The sequence below is a fragment of the Hyperolius riggenbachi genome, chromosome 4, assembly GCF_040937935.1.
Source record: "Hyperolius riggenbachi isolate aHypRig1 chromosome 4, aHypRig1.pri, whole genome shotgun sequence".
NCBI lineage: Eukaryota > Metazoa > Chordata > Amphibia > Anura > Hyperoliidae > Hyperolius > Hyperolius riggenbachi.
The window spans coordinates 275,043,592-275,060,027 of NC_090649.1; the positions used below are offsets into that span (position 1 = coordinate 275,043,592).

General features: G+C 47.8%; 1 protein-coding gene across 2 annotated transcripts in view; it reads right to left on the reverse strand.

Annotated features, from left to right (window-relative positions):
- The window catches only part of LOC137570735 (CAP-Gly domain-containing linker protein 1-like), a 376,864-nt gene that overhangs the window by 280,864 nt on the left and 79,564 nt on the right, over window positions 1-16,436 (reverse strand). The gene's annotated exons all lie outside the window — the stretch shown is intronic.

Consider the following 16,436-nt stretch of genomic DNA (forward strand, 5'->3'; position numbering starts at 1 on the left):
TCAAAAGCTGCAATGTGAACAATAAAACACCAGTAAAATACAAATATAAACACTGCGCTAATGTCAAGAGTGTAATTCTCGGTGGTGCATACAAATATATTATATTGTAGACAGCGCATATATGGAGTCCAGTATGAATTTAAGACTTAAGTCCACAAGTCCTTCAGTAGTGCTTGACTCGTGGCTGTGACTGGAACAGTAGAGTGCCACCACCAGTGCGTACCACCACCACACCCTAAAGATGGATCACTCACTGCAATTCAATGACCCACTATCAGACTGGGTCAAACAACGCCTGCAGGGATATCAAGGCCACCCTCTGCCTGTACCGATCATCAGTAGTCCACTTCACAAACTCAATTACGGCTCCATACCAATAAGCACCTCAAAAGAAACCAATAGGCTCCATAGCGTAAAACTATTAAAACATTTATTAAAAAATTATTCCGATCCACTCACATGCTATGTCCATTGTAATAAGGCATTAAGTTTTACGGGCTCAACCCCGATCGTGGGCCGTCCGGCAGGCTCTCAGCGGCGCTGTCTCACTGGGCTCCGGCTCCGGTATACCGCAGGGAGCGATAGCTGCTAAAGGAGAACACTGCAGTGCCACTAGGTTGCTGGCAACATACAGCATATGCTATGGACAGCGCAGAATCACAGGTAACATAAATTGCTTTTATTCACAGACTTCACATAGATTTCATGGAGGTTCTCTCTCCGTTTCATCAGGTCTGAAAACGGAGACCTGATGAAACGGGGGAAGGACCTCCGTGAAATGTTGTCTGTTAATAAAAGCGATTTACTTTACCTATGATTCTGCGCTGTCCATAGCATATGCTGTATGCTGCCAGCAACCTAGTGGCAGTGCAGAATTCTCATTCAGTAGCTATCGCTCCCTGCAGTTTTACTGCTTTTACACTCTGTGTGCTTGGGACCACTGAGTAGAGCGTACTGCTCCCCATTCAGGCCTCCTTGCAAGCCTGGAATACATGCTGGGGATACCATCACCACCGCTGCCAGAGGGAAGCATGTCCACCTCCACCGCTACAGCCTGAGAGCCTTGTCCCCAGCTACCAAGTGGGACAAACAATCCACTCCGCCCACTAAGCAGGAGATGCGCGCGCAGCCTGCACACAATCTCCTGTAAACCAGAGCCCCAGGACTTTACGCTGATCGGCGTTAGGCGGTCCTGGGGCTGCCACCGCGGCCACACCCATCGGCGTGACGTGGATGGCTACTGGTTAAGGAGGTGAGACCTGTCCTGTATAGGGCCCTACGCCATATTTACACTATAGCTGATAGAAAAATCTCAGCAGTATATACATTTATATTAAAAATAATGATAGCAGCAAATGCTTCTCTGGGGTTCTCCTCTTTCTTCAATGCATTTATGCATTTCTTGAATGGGTTTGTAATGTGATTTTGGTTATAAAAGGGCACTGGATATATTTTGTTCAAAAAAAGGTGCTGGTTGTAGCCAATAAATGGGGTTTCGTATATAAAGGGTACCAGATGTAGCCGAAAAATATGATTTCAGTTATAAAAGGGCACCAGATATATAGTTGATAAACTTGATTTAATTTATAAAAGGGTGCAGAATATAGCCGATACATGTAATTTGGTTTACAAAAAGGTGCCTGTTTGTAGCCAATGAGTGTGATTCTGTTTACAAAAGGTACTGGATGTAGCCGCTATTAGGATATAACCCTAACCTTAATCACTCCGGCTCCTAACCTTAACCCCATGGAGGTGCCTAACTTTAACCAGTGAAGTTTAATTCAGTGAGATTGTTGTTTTGTGGATATAACTGGTATTTGGTGTGATTGTTGTAGCTGCATTTTGTCAAAGATAGAATCGGTATTCCGTGAGATTGTTATAGCCACAATTTTTCAAAGATATAATCGGTATTCTCTGTGATCCTTGTAGCCGCATTTAATGACAAAGATATAAACAGTATTCACAATGATCTTTGTAGGAGCAGTATTGAAAAGATATAATTGGTAAAGATATAAGCAGTATTTGGCTTGATCAAAATAACAGGAATTTTGTGCGGCTTGTAGTAGCTGCAAATAAAATGAAATAAATAATGAGGCCAAAATGTTGTTGTAAAAATATAGCTGTTATTATATTATGCACAATTGAAATCAGGTCCTTTATTGTAACCGCAAACCTTTTCATGATATAGCTGATAAAAACATCAAGTCGATATAAAATTATGGCACCCTATTCACGGTTTAAAGCCACTAATCACAAATCAAATCAAAGATAGCTTTATTGGCATGACCAAGATTCATTACAGGTATTGCCAAAGCAACGGGAAAAAAGGGGGACATGGGAGGGGGTGGGGTAGGGGGACAGTGGCTAAGCAGTCTGTGGACATTTTTAGGTTTACAGTTCCGTTATGCTCCTCTCAGTCTGTGGCATGCTGTGACATAGTGTGCAGCGATTGTCACTGTGGATTCCTCTTCTCCCAGTAGGATATATGTTTTTCTCTCGTCTTCTAGTGTGAGAAAATCTGGGAATAGTTCCAACAATTTCTTAAAGTGAGTGTCCCTGGTTGCAGTATATTTGGGGCAGTGCAATAGGAAGTGGCTTTCATCCTCAAGGGTGTTCTGCTTACAGTGTTGGCAAAGTCTCTCCTCCTTGGGTTTGTACGTCTGTCTGTGTCTCCCAGACTCTATTTCGAGTTTGTGAGCACTCAATCTGTAGACACTCAGGATTTTCCTCTCTTGAGAGTTTTGCAGCTTTTCCAGGTATGTGGCCATTTTATATTCTCTTTGTAGAGACTGGTATATGGTTAGCTTTTGTGACTGTTTTATTTTACTCCTCCATTTTTCCACATAGTCTTCTTTGCTCTTAGCTGTGGTGTGTTTTATCTGGACTTTTGTTATGACCTGTGGGTCGGGGGTTGGAGGGAGTATAGAGCTGACCACGACTTTCAGTGCACACGGCTTTTCTTGGTCTTCATTGTGCAGCATGGCTTTGTAGTGGGGTGAGTCGGGGCTGCTGCTCTGTAGGTGGGCCCAGAAGGACAAAACTCTCTTCTGTATCTTAAGCAGTAATGGGAATCTTCCCAGCTCAGCTCGGCAGTAGAGATGTCGCGAACCTCCGATTTTCGGTTCGCGAACTTCCGCAGAAGGTTCGGTTTGCGGAAAAATTCGCGAACCGCAATAGACTTCAATGGGGAGGCGAACTTTGAAAAATAGAAAAAATTATGCTGGCCACAAAAGTGATGGAAAAGATGTTTCAAGGGGTCTAACACCTGGAGGGGGGCATGGCGGAGTGGGATACATGCCAAAAGTCCCGGTGAAAAATCTGGATGTGACGCAAAGCAGCGTTTTAAGGGCAGAAATCACATTGAATGCTAAATTGCAGGCCTAACGTGCTTTCAAACATCTTGCATGTGTATACATCAAACAGGGAGTGTAATTAGAGTACTGCTTCACACTGACACACCAAACTCACTGTGTAACGCACCGCAAACAGCTGTTTGTGTAGTGACGGCCATGCTGTACTACTGCGCAACATGGCGTGATTGCTCTTCCTCACTCAGTGATGTCAGGTAATGTGTGACTTCCTTCTCAACTTTCCATGGCATTGTTAAAAAGCTTACGTTTTGTTTTTAATTTACATTTTCTACTTGCTGTGTACTTGTTCAGTACCGCTACAATGAGAATCCTGTGGAGGCGGGCAAGTCTGCCATTGTGACCCCGGGTAATGGCCGGGGAATGAGAGGTTTGAATCCGGTGTGGAGCCTGAGCAACGGCTACCACTACACATCCAAGGAGGCAGGGGAGGACTGGCCCAGGGGGACGGGGGGCAATTGCCCCCCGGGCTGCCCGAATCTTAAGTAATTAGGGCTGGCCGCTGCTATACGCAGCGGCCGCAGACATACCACAGGTGACAGGTTCGCAGTGGGGATCGCAACCTCGCGCGATATTTCCTGGCAAGTTGAAGTATCCAATCAAAGAAGGGGCTGAGGCGGCCGGCCGTGGTGTGCCCTTGTGCGTGGCTGCGCCTGCGGTGGATGTGAGCGGCACAAGGACACAAATAGCTTAGGTCCTCTCCGGCCAGGTGGGTTGAAACTGCTTGACTCCGCACCCCCCCTGGAGCCATTGCCGCCCGCAACGTGCTGCGGTGTCATCGGAGTGAGCTGTCTCACTCTTCAGCTTTCTGTGCTGGGGGCCTGGAGCTGTGGCTACGAGTGGCTGGCTGGAGGAGTCGGACACAGTCCTCCCCTGTGCTGCTGTGCCTGAGGTGTCGTCGGAGTGAGCTGTCTCACTCCTCAGCTTTCTGTGCTGGGGGGGCTGGGGGCCTGGAGCTGTGGCTACGAGTGGCTGGCTGGCTGGAGGAGTCGGACACTGTCCTCCCCTGTGCTGCTGTGTCTGAGGTGTCGTCGGAGTGAGCTGTCTCACTCTTCAGCTTTCTGTGCTGGGGGCCTGGAGCTGCAGCTACGAGTGGCTGGCTGGCTGTCCTGGCTGGAGGAGTCGGACACTCTTGGGGCTGGGAGTTGGAGATGCCACCTATAGCTGCTTGCTGCTGTGGAGGAGGAGGAGGTGTAGGACTGAGGAGACAGGAGGATAGAGGAGGTCGGGTCCAGGTTGCCAGAGGAGAAGGTGGTTTTTATAAATTTTGTTTCTGTACTTCTTCTTGTCACTGAGTTACTCACACTTTGCTGCCTGCCTGCTACTGCTGTCAAATTCAATTCTCTGCCCAGGCCAGTGCCCTCTGAGTTTTTTTTGTGTGATAATCATCCCCATTCTGACCCTGGCCTGAGGGGGAAAGTTTTTTCTTCTTGTGGTGTGATTGGCGGCAGGGGAGGCAGGCAGTTAGGCACTGTCAAACAGGTAGTTGGAGGGGGGGGGGGGGGGGGGAGTAGGTGTCAGACAAGTAGTTTGTATGGTGGGTGGGCAGGAGTGGGGTTAGGCATCACCAGGTAGGTAGGTTTGTGTGTGTGTGTGTGTGTGTGTGTGTGTGGGGGGGGGGGGGGTTGTTTAAAGGAGTTATCAGGCATTTTTAATGAAATAAATGCTACTTACCCGGGGCTTCCTCCAGCCCCACGCTCCCAGCATGTCCCTCGCCGCAGCTCTGCAGTCAGCCATTCGCTGCCGCTTCCTCCCAGTCCTTGGCGATAGCACCAGTCCGACCTGGATGTCGGCCTGTACTGCGCCTGTGCGAGCAGCACTGTCAATCACCGCCACTTGGACCGGAGTGTACTGCGCAGGCGCAGTAGTTCTGCGTCTGCAGAGTACGCTCTGGTCCATGTGGCGGTGATTGACAGCGCCGCTTGCACAGGCGCAGTTGGCCTGACGTCATCGCCGGGGGCTGGGAGGCAGCGGCAGCGAACAGCTGACTGCAGAGCTGCGGCAAGGGACATGCTGGGAGCTTGGGGCTGGATGAGCCCTGGGTAAGTAGCACTTATTTTCATTAAAAAAAAAAAAGCCCGATAACTCCTTTAAGGTTAGGCATCAGACACAGACAGGTAGATTGTGCGGAGAAATGGGGTTAGGCATGAGGTACATAGTGTGTGTGTGTGTGTGTGTGGCTGGGGCTGTTAGTCATCACAATTTGAAGATTTGCACACAAGAAAGATATGGCTTTGGGCTGGGGATGCCGTGAAACGGGCCTCTAGTTTGTGTTGTCCCCCAGGCCAAAAGGTCCCAGTCCTCCCCTGCAAGGAGGGCAGCGGGCAGGCATGCACGCCCGCCCGCCCCGAGGTAGTGACCAAAAATAACAATACAGGAGGAGGACTTTCGAGGCCCTGCTGTGTATTTGAAATGAATGTACTTTAAATCCTTTAACGAGAACCAGTTATGGCGGGCAAAGATGACACCACATTCCTTTCACGAGAATCATATGGAGGCGGGCAAGTCTGTCATTTGTGACCCCGGGTAATGGCCGGGGAATGAGGGATGGAATCCGGTGTGGAGCCTGAGAAACGGCTACCACTACACATCCAAGGAGGGCAGCAGGTAGGCATGCACGCCCGCCCCGAGGTAGTGACCAAAAATAACAATACAGGAGGCGGACTTTCGAGGCCCTGCTGTGTATTTGAAATGAATTAACTTTAAATCCTTTAACGGGAATCCGTTATGGAGGGCAAGTCTGCCATTGTCACCGCGGGGAATGAAGGTTGGATTGCGGCCCGAAGTGGGAGCCTGCTGAGACCCATGCTGTAGCTGCCCTGACCGTGCTTTGCAGACCAGGCATCTGTGGTCAGATGGACCCTTGAGCCAGCGGAAGACAAACCAAGTCGAAAGCATTTGCCAAGAATGTTTTACGGAGGGCAAGTTTTTTTGCCCTTTTTTTACATTTTTTGAAAATGATAGATGGTTGTATTTTTAAATTGTTTGAAAGTTTAGATGGTTGTATTTTTAAATTGTTTGAAAGTTTAGATGGTTGTATTTTTAAATTGTTTGAAAGTTTAGATGGTTGTATTTTTAAATTGTTTAAAAGTGTATCCATTCTTCCTCCCCCCAGCCACGAACAATACCATGGGAACGTGGAGCAGCAGAAGCCCCCTGTGACGGCTGCCACAGTTGTTCTCCGCTGCTTGTCTTTTGAGGGGTGCTTCTTTTCCTCAGGTGTTCTTGCCATAGCTGTTTGTGCCTTCTCTCCAGGTGCCTTCGTAAAGCACTTGTCCCTACGTGACAGTTGGCCTTTCCACGGCTCAATTTTTGCTGGCAGAGACAACAGATGGCTTTGCTCCGATCTGAGACACACATGTGAAAAAATTTCCAAACCGCTGAGCCCCCCTGGGGTGATGGCGCTACGGTGGCATCAGCAGCAGCTGACGTTGAAGGGCATGTGTGCTCCCTGGCCATAACTGGCGATACATGGCACCAGACACTGCCCCCAGCTGTTTCTGAGGACGAGCTCCCTCTGCTTCTATCATGGAGTCGTCTCCTCCTACTCCTCTCTGACTCCTCCTCTGAACTGTCCCCCTGGTCATCTCCTCTACCGGGAACATATGTGGTATTCGTATAATCGTCATCATAATCCTCCTGGCCAGCTGCGCTTTCCTCAGACACCTCCTCAAGTGCACCAACTTCAGGTGGTCCACCATCATCCCCATCCACACACGTTACGTCCATACTATCGCCACCTAACTCAGACGTATGAGGTGGTGTACCTGCGCCTTCTTGTTGTTGTTGCAGTAGTGGCTGGGAATCAGTGATTTCACCACCACCACCAAATAACTCCTGCGAAGTGTCAAATGCAGCGGATGTGGTGCTTGTTGTAGCGCTGGTGGCTGCGGGAGATGAGGTGTTCTGTGTTAAATACTCAATCACCTCCTCACGATTTTGGGAAGTGATGGCACGTGCCTTCTTCTGAGCACTGTATTTTGGGGCAGGTCCGCATGAAATCACAGCAACACCACCTCGCACAGCCACAGACCTGCCGGTGCCTGGTGGCCTTCCTCTGGGTCTGCCTCTACCTCTTCCTCTACCTGGTTTGTCCATTTTGTCCATCTCGGGGGTATGCTAGCTATATGCAGTGAGGTGGGTTCTCACTCAACACAACAGGTAGTTAGATGCAGTGAGGTGGCCAGGTGGGTTCACACTCAACACAACAGGTAGTTAGATGCAGTGAGCTGGGTTCACTCATCAGTAAAGGTACTTAAGATGCAGTGAGGTGGGTTCTCACTCAACACAACAGGTAGTTAGATGCAGTGAGGTGGCCAGGCGGGTTCACACTCAACACAACAGGTAATTAGATGCAGTGAGCTGGGTTCACTCAACAGTAAAGGTACTTAAGATGCAGTGAGGTGGGTTCTCACTCAACACAACAGGTAGTTAGATGCAGTGAGGTGGCCAGGTGGGTTCACACTCAACACAACAGGTAGTTAGATGCAGTGAGCTGGGTTCACTCAACACAACGCTAGGTATATGCAGTGATGATGTGGGTTAAGTAAACACAACAGGTACTGGGTAGTTAGATGCAGTGAGCTGGGTTCACTGAACAGTATACAGTAAAGGTACTTAAGATGCAGTGAGGTGGGTTCTCACTCAACACAACAGGTAGTTAGACTTAGATGCAGTGAGTTGGGTTCACTCAACACAAGGCTAGGTATATGCAGTGATGAGGTGGGTTAAGTAAACACAACAGGTACTGGGTAGTTAGATGCAGTGAGCTGGGTTCACTTAACAGTAAAGGTACTTAAGATGCAGTGAGGTGGGTTCTCACTCAACACAACAGGTAGTTAGATGCAGTGAGGTGGCCAGGTGGGTTCACACTCAACACAACAGGTAGTTAGATGCAGTGAGCTGGGTTCACTCAACACAACGCTAGGTATATGCAGTGATGATGTGGGTTAAGTAAACACAACAGGTACTGGGTAGTTAGATGCAGTGAGCTGGGTTCACTGAACAGTATACAGTAAAGGTACTTAAGATGCAGTGAGGTGGGTTCTCACTCAACACAACAGGTAGTTAGACTTAGATGCAGTGAGCTGGGTTCACTCAACACAACGCTAGGTATATGCAGTGATGAGGTGGGTTAACCACTTCCCGACCGCCCACTACACAGGGGCGGCGGGGAAGTGGAGCCCTGCAGGACGGCCTCACCCACAGAGGCGGCGGTCCATTTAAGGGCATGGGCGGAGCGATCGCGTCATCCGTGACGCGATCCTCCGCCGGCGCCTGTCACCGCTCGCTCGCCGCAACATCCCGCCGGCTATACGGAAGCGCCGGCGGGATGTTAACCCCGCGATCGCCGCATACAAAGTGTATAATACACTTTGTAATGTTTACAAAGTGTATTATACAGGCTGCCTCCTGCCCTGGTGGTCCCAGTGTCCGAGGGACCACCAGGGCAGGCTGCAGCCACCCTAGTCTGCACCCAAGCACACTGATTTCTCCCCCCCCTGCCCCAGATCGCCCACAGCACCCATCAGACCCCCCCCCCTGCCCACCCCCCAGACCCCTGTTTGCACCCAATCACCCCCCTAATCACCCATCAATCACTCCCTGTCACTATCTGTCAACGCTATTTTTTTTTTATCCCCCCCCTGCTCCCTGCCCCCTCCTGATCACCCCCCACCCCTCAGATTCTCCCCAGACCCCCCCCCCAGACCACCCCCCCCTGTTTACTGTATGCATCTATCCCCCTGATCACCTGTCAATCACCTGTCAATCACCTGTCAATCACCCGTCAATCACCCATCAATCACCCATCAATCACCCCCTGTCACTGCCACCCATCAATCAGCCCCTAACCTGCCCCTTGCGGGCAATCTGATCACCCCCCCACACCAATAGATCGCCCACAGATCCGACATCAGATCACCTCCCAAATCCATTGTTTACATCTATTCTCTCCTCTAAACACCCACTAATTACCCATCAATCACCCATCAATCACCCCCTATCACCACTTGTCACTTTTACCTATCAGATCAGACCCTAATCTGCCCCTTGCGGGCACCCAATCACCCGCCCACACGCTCAGATTGCCCTCTGACCCCCCCTTATCAATTCACCAGTGCATTAATTACATCTGTTCTTCCCTGTAATAACCCACTGATCACCTGTCAATCACCTGCCAATCACCTATCACCCATCAATCACCCCCTGTCACTGCCACCCATCAATCAGCCCCTAACCTGCCCCTTGCGGGCAATCTGATCACCCACCCACACCATTAGATCGCCCGCAAACCCGCCGTCAGATTACCTCCCAAATGTATCGTTTACATCTTTTATCTTCTCTAAACACCCACTAATTACCCATCAATCACCCCCTATCACCACCTGTCACTGTTACCTATCAGATCAGACCCTAATCTGCCCCTTGCGGGCACCCAATCACCCGCCCACACGCTCAGATTGCCCTCTGACCCCCCCTTATCAATTCACCAGTGCATTAATTACATCTGTTCTTCCCTGTAATAACCCACTGATCACCTGTCAATCACCTGCCAATCACCTATCACCCATCAATCACCCCCTGTCACCCCCTGTCACTGCCACCCATCAATCAGCCCCTAACCTGCCCCTTGCGGGCAATCTGATCACCCACCCACACCATTAGATCGCCCGCAAACCCGCCGTCAGATTACCTCCCAAATGTATCGTTTACATCTGTTATCTTCTCTAAACACCCACTAATTACCCATCAATCACCCCCTATCACCACCTGTCACTGTTACCTATCAGATCAGACCCTAATCTGCCCCTTGCGGGCACCCAATCACCCGCCCACACGCTCAGATTGCCCTCAGACCCCCCCCCCCTTATCAATTCGCCAGTGCATTAATTACATCTGTCCTTCCCTGTAATAACCCACTGATCACCTGTCAATCACCTGCCAATCACCTATCACCCATCAATCACCCCCTGTCACTGCCACCCAACAATCAGCCCCTAACCTGCCCCTTGCGGGCAATCTGATCACCCACCCACACCAATAGATCGCCCGCAGATCCGACATCAGATCACCACCCAAGCGCAGTGTTTCCATCTATTCTCTCCTCTAAACACCCACTAATTACCCATCAATCACCCATCAATCACTCCCTATCACCACCTGTCACTGTTACCTATCAGATCAGACCCTAATCTGCCCCTTGCGGGCACCCAATCGACCGCCTACACGCTCAGATTGCCCTCAGACCCCCCCTTATCAATTCGCCAGTGCAATATTTACATCTGTTCTCCCCTGTAATAACCCACTGATTACCTGTCAATCACCTATCAATCACCCATCAATCACCCCCTGTCACTGCCACCCATCAATCACCCCCTGTCACTGCCACCCATCAATCACCCGCTGTCACTGCCACCCATCAATCAGCCCCTAACCTGCCCCTTGCGGGCAAACTGATCACCCACCCACACCAATAGATCGCCCGCAGATCCGACATCAGATCACCACCCAAGCGCAGTGTTTCCATCTATTCTCTACCCTAAACACCCACTAATTACCCATCAATCACCCCCTGTCACTGCTACCTATCAGATTAGACCCCTATCTGCCCCTAGGGCACTCAATCACCCGCCCACACCCTCAGAATGCCCTCAGACCCCAGCCCTGATCACCTCGCCAGTGCATTGCTTGCATCCATTCCCCCCTCTAATCACACCTTGAGACACCCATCAATCACCTCCTGTCACCCCCTAGCACACCTACCCATCAGATCAGGCCCCAATTTGCCCCGTGTGGGCTCCTGATCACTCGGCCAAACCCTCAGACCCCCTTCCGATCACCTCCCCAGTGCATGGATTGCATCTATTTTCCCCTCTAACCACCCCCTGAGACACCCATCAATCACCTCCTGTCACCCCCCTAGCACTCCTATCCATCAGATCAGGCCCAATACAACCTGTCATCTAAAAGGCCACCCTGCTTATGACCGGTTCCACAAAATTCGCCCCCTCATAGACCACCTGTCATCAAAATTTGCAGATGCTTATACCCCTGAACAGTCATTTTGAGACATTTGGTTTCCAGACTACTCACGGTTTTGGGCCTGTAAAATGCCAGGGCGGTATAGGAACCCCACAAGTGACCCCATTTTAGAAAAAAAAGACACCCCAAGGTATTATGTTAGGTGTATGACGAGTTCATAGAAGATTTAATTTTTTGTCAAAAGTTAGCGGAAATTAATTTTTATTGGTTTTTTTTCACAAAGTGTCATTTTTCACTAACTTGTGACAAAAAATAAAATCTTCTATGAACTCGCCATACACCTAACGGAATACCTTGGGGTGTCTTCTTTCTAAAATGGGGTCACTTGTGGGGTTCCTATACTGCCCTGGCATTTTAGGGGCCCTAAACCGCGAGGAGTAGTCTAGAAAACAAATGCTTCAAAATGACCTGTGAATAGGACGTTGGGCCCCTTAGCGCACCTAGGCTGCAAAAAAGTGTCACACATGTGGTACCGCCGTACTCAGGAAAAGTAGTATAATGTGTTTTGGGGTGTATTTTTACACATACCCATGCTGGGTGGGAGAAATTTCTATGTAAATGGACAATTGTGTGTAAAAAAATCAAACAATTGTCATTTACAGAGATATTTCTCCCACTTAGCATGGGTATGTGTAAAAATACACCCCAAAACGCATTATACTACTTCTCCTGAGTACAGCGGTACCACATGTGTGGCACTTTTTTACACCCTAAGTACGCTAAGGGGCCCAAAGTCCAATGAGTACCTTTAGGATTTCACAGGTCATTTTGCGACATTTGGTTTCAAGACTACTCCTCACGGTTTAGGGCCCCTAAAATGCCAGGGCAGTATAGGAACCCCACAAATGACCCCATTCTAGAAAGAAGACACCCAAAGGTATTCCGTACGGAGTATGGTGAGTTCATAGAAGATTTTATTTTTTGTCACAAGTTAGCGGAAAATGACACTTTGTGAAAAAAAACTATTAAAATCAATTTCCGCTAACTTGTGACAAAAAAATAAAAACTTCTATGAACTCACCATACTCCTAACGGAATACCTTGGGGTGTCTTCTTTCTAAAATGGGGTCATTAGTGGGGTTCCTATACTGCCCTGGCATTTTAGGGGCCCTAAACCGTGAGGAGTAGTCTTGAAACAAAAATGACCTGTGAAATCCTAAAGGTACTCATTGGACTTTGGGCCCCTTAGTGCAGTTAGGGTGCAAAAAAGTGCCACACATGTGGTATCGCCGTACTCGGGAGAAGTAGTACAATGTGTTTTGGGGTGTATTTTTACACATACCCATGCTGGGTGGGAGAAATACCTCTGTAAATGACAATCTTTTGATTTTTTTACACACAATTGTCCATTTACAGAGGTATTTCTCCCACCCAGCATGGGTATGTGTAAAAATACACCCCAAAACACATTGTACTACTTCTCCCGAGTATGGCGATACCACAGGTGTGGCACTTTTTTGCACCCTAACTGCGCTAAAGGGCCCAAAGTCCAATGAGTACCTTTAGGATTTCACAGGTCATTTTGAGAAATTTCGTTTCAAGACTACTCCTCACGGTTTAGGGCCCCTAAAATGCCAGGGCAGTATAGGAACCCCACAAATGACCCCATTTTAGAAAGAAGACACCCCAAGGTATTCCGTTAGGAGTATGGTGAGTTCATAGAAGATTTTATTTTTTGTCAAAAGTTAGCGGAAATTGATTTTAATTGTGTTTTTTCACAAAGTGTCATTTTCCGCTAACTTGTGACAAAAAATAAAATCTTCTATGAACTCGCCATACTACTAACGGAATACCTTGGGGTGTCTTCTTTCTAAAATGGGGTCATTTGTGGGGTTCCTATACTGCCCTGGCATTTTAGGGGCCCTAAACCGTGAGGAGTAGTCTTGAAACGAAATTTCTCAAAATGACCTGTGAAATCCTAAAGGTACTCATTGGACTTTGGGCCCTTTAGCGCAGTTAGGGTGCAAAAAAGTGCCACACATGTGGTATCGCCGTACTCAGGAGAAGTAGTATAATGTGTTTTGTGGTGTATTTTTACACATACCCATGCTGAGTGGGAGAAATATCTCTGTAAATGGACAATTGTGTGTAAAAAAAATTAACAAATTGTCATTTACAGAGATATTTCTCCCACCCAGCATGGGTATGTGTAAAAATACACCCCAAAACACATTATACTACTTCTCCTGAGTACGGCAATACCACATGTGTGGCACTTTTTTGCAGCCTAACTGCGCTAAGGGGTCCAAAGTCCAATGAGCACCTTTAGGCTTTACAGGGGTGCTTACAATTTAGCACCCCCCAAAATGTCAGGACAGTAAACACACCCCACAAATGATCCCATTTTGGAAAGTAGACCCTTCAAGGTATTCAGAGAGGGGCATGGTGAGTCCGTGGCAGATTTCATTTTTTTTTGTCGCAAGTTAGAAGAAATGGAAACTTTTTTTTTTTTTCCTCACAAAGTGTCATTTTCCGCTTACTTGTGACAAAAAATAATATCTTCTATGAACTCACTATGCCTCTCAGTGAATACTTTGGGATGTCTTCTTTCCAAAATGGGGTCATTTGGGGGGTATTTATACTATCCTGGAATTCTAGCCCCTCATGAAACATGACAGGGGGTCAGAAAAGTCAGAGATGCTTGAAAATGGGAAAATTCACTTTTGGCACCATAGTTTGTAAACGCTATAACTTTTACCCAAACCAATAAATATACACTGAATGGGTTTTTTTTTATCAAAAACATGTTTGTCCACATTTTTCGCGCTGCATGTATACAGAAATTTTACTTTATTTGAAAAATGTCAGCACAGAAAGTTAAAAAAATCATTTTTTTGCCAAAATTCATGTCTTTTTTGATGAATATAATAAAAAGTAAAAATCGCAGGAGCAATCAAATAGCACCAAAAGAAAGCTTTATTAGTGACAAGAAAAGGAGCCAAAATTCATTTAGGTGGTAGGTTGTATGAGCGAGCAATAAACCGTGAAAGCTGCAGTGGTCTGAATGGAAAAAAAGTGGCCGGTCCTTAAGGGGTAGAAAGCCCTAGGTCCTCAAGTGGTTAAGTAAACACAACAGGTACTGGGTAGTTAGATGCAGTGAGCTGGGTTCACTCAACACAAAGCTAGGTATATGCAGTGATGAGGTGGGTTAAGTAAACACAACAGGTACTGGGGTATATGCAGTACTGGGTAGTACAATGTGCAGCTCCCTGTCACACACACAGGCAGTCAGTCACTGAATGTGCTGGGCTGCTGGCAGTGGCACACACACTATCAATTAGCAAGGCTGTGCATGCAACAAAAGTGTCAGAAAAAAAAAATGTACAGGTTGAGCTCTGAAAAGAGCTGTTGCTGGGTGCTTTAAAAGCAATATTAATCAGTCAGGAACAAGAAAAGCAGCCTAGAACCTAACTAATCTGTCCCTAAGAGAAAAAGTCTGCAGCAGCTGTCCCTTTCCTCTCTCTAGCAGGCACACGAGTGACTGTAATGGCCGCCGGAGGCTGCCTTATATAAGGGGGGGGGGGGGGGGCTCCAGGGCTTACTGTAGCCTGAATGGCTACAATGTGCCTGCTGACTGTGATGCAGAGGGTCAAAGTTGACCCTCATAGTGCATTATGGGGCGAATTGAACTTCCGGAAAAGTTCGCCTGGCGCAGGCGAACGCGAACCCCCAATGTTCGCCTGGAACCGTTCGCCGGCGAACCGTTCGGTACACCTCTACTCGGCAGGCATTGTTTGAGGTACTCCGATGGACATGGAGAAGGTGTTTGCAGAAGTCAAGGTGGAATATTTTTGTTGGACTGGATTTCCATTTTGATTGGTCTGGGTAGGTGGTGGGGCCCCATACTTCACTTCCATACAGTCGGATTGGGGTGATGACTCTGTCAAATACTTGCAGCCAGACCTTTACTGGTGGTTTGATGTGGTACAGTTCTTTCCTGATGGCATAGAACGTTCGGCATGCTTTGGCTTTTAGGGCTTCCATGGCTGACTTAAGGCTTCCTGATTGGTTGATTTCCAGACCAAGGTAGGTATATTTATCAGTTCTGCTGATTTCACAGCCATCGAGTATAAAGGATGGGCTCTGGGCTGACCTGTTTTTTCCTCTGGAACACCATGGTTTTGGTTTTCTTTAGATTAATGGGGAGTGCCCATGTTGTGCTAAATTTCTCCAGGATTTCTAGGCTGTCTTGTAGACCTTCTTTAGTTGGTGATAGCAGTAAGAGGTCATCTGCGTACAGTAAGAATTTCACTGTTGTGTCATGCAGGGTGAGTCCTGGTGCTGGTGAAGCCTCTAGGACTGAGGCTAAGTTGTTGATGTATATGTTGAAAAGTGTTGGACTCAGGCTGCAGCCCTGTCTTACCCTCCGACCCTGGAGGAAAAAAGGTGTTCTTTTCCCATCTTTTTCACAATCACACGAAGTAACACTGAAGTCTATGGCACCACCCTTTTTACACTGACCGCTCTGGTGACCTTTTCAACTGGTACCGCAAAAAAACCCCAAAGAGTTTCTACTTATTTACACCATAGCTAAAAGTACTGTAGCATGTAAATGTTACTAAAGCTGGACTATAACATACAAAAAAGCGAGCTTTGCTAGTGTCGACTCTAGCAATATTATCTTAGGGGATTCACAGGGCCACACACTAGAATTATGCAGTGTCATAGGCTCAGGAAAAGAAATAGACTATTAGACAATCTATGAAGATATCCATGGATGGAGCCTCTCAAACTGCATACATGCAATGAAGGCGCCGGGAAATCTCAAGGCAGGTTGAAGCCGAAAAACAGCTCACCCTGCTATGGCAAATTTCCCGGCAATGTTAAATACTATTCCCCCTCTGGGGCTGTTGTTCAGTGGAGTAAGACATAATTTGCCTCCAGCTACTGCTGGTGTCTGAATTATGGTGTTCTTTTCCCCATAATTTGGGCTCTGTCTTTTGCCGGCACCCAAATTACTCACTGAGTGCTGCTATAGCCGTAATTCATATTCCATCTCTAGTCGTAATTAATATTCCATCTCAT